We start from the raw sequence: 684 nt of genomic DNA, 5'->3' as shown, positions 1-684 counted from the left end.
AGGGGGAGGGGTAACAGTTTTTTTGCTTTTTTTTGTGTGTGTGTTTCTCTCTTTTTCTCTCTTCGTGTGTCGTGTAGTAAAAGTAAACGGTGATTACATTATTTTTCATGATAGTTTGAATTTGTTCCTTTTTCCGTATAGGGGGATCCTATAGTATTGTAGCTCCCTGGGTCATTAGCCTTGGGTCTTTCACTCTATTGGTGTGATCACTAAGCCAAACTTATTTTATTCTTCCAGGATTTGATTTCGTCGAGGTAAAAGTTTTGTTTCATTTAGATACACCCAGAGTCTTGGCGGCCTCCTTTTCAAACCGACATCATTTTCAGGTTACGTATGAAGGACATATTAATTTTTAAAAAAGGGTGATTATTCAACAATTTCCATATTTACCCGTGAACACGTGGCTTCACAGTGCATTCTTTTATGAAAAATGGATTCATCCTTACCTCGAGGTTGAGGCATCTTCTAAAGTGTGGCGTATGTTAAACTGATTAGCTGATGGTAGAAAGCGTTTCTCTGCGTGAGGATGAACTGTGTTAATTTGGTGGCGTTGCACTTTTGTCATGCAGGTACCGTTTTCTCTCATGCTATTTAGGAAGTTAATCACAGGTCACTGAAAGTTAACGTTTTATTTAGTCCGTTGCTCTTGTCACAGATGGCAGATATCATATCTCATTTCATTTC

At 38.3% G+C, this 684-nt stretch overlaps 1 long non-coding RNA gene across 1 annotated transcript; it reads right to left on the bottom strand.

The window, feature by feature from the left end:
* LOC119592861 lies at positions 1-441 on the bottom strand. Its single transcript, XR_005230487.1, has 2 exons — positions 221-441; positions 1-127 (listed from the first exon to the last, which is right to left on the bottom strand). It is a non-coding gene; the product is annotated as an uncharacterized LOC119592861 (long non-coding RNA).
* Positions 442-684: the final 243 nt, after the last annotated feature.

Source organism: Penaeus monodon, chromosome 31 (genome assembly GCF_015228065.2).
Source record: "Penaeus monodon isolate SGIC_2016 chromosome 31, NSTDA_Pmon_1, whole genome shotgun sequence".
Taxonomy (NCBI): Eukaryota; Metazoa; Arthropoda; class Malacostraca; order Decapoda; family Penaeidae; genus Penaeus; species Penaeus monodon.
The sequence above is the reverse complement of the archived record's forward strand: the minus strand, read 5'-3'. Positions and strand labels throughout refer to the sequence as shown.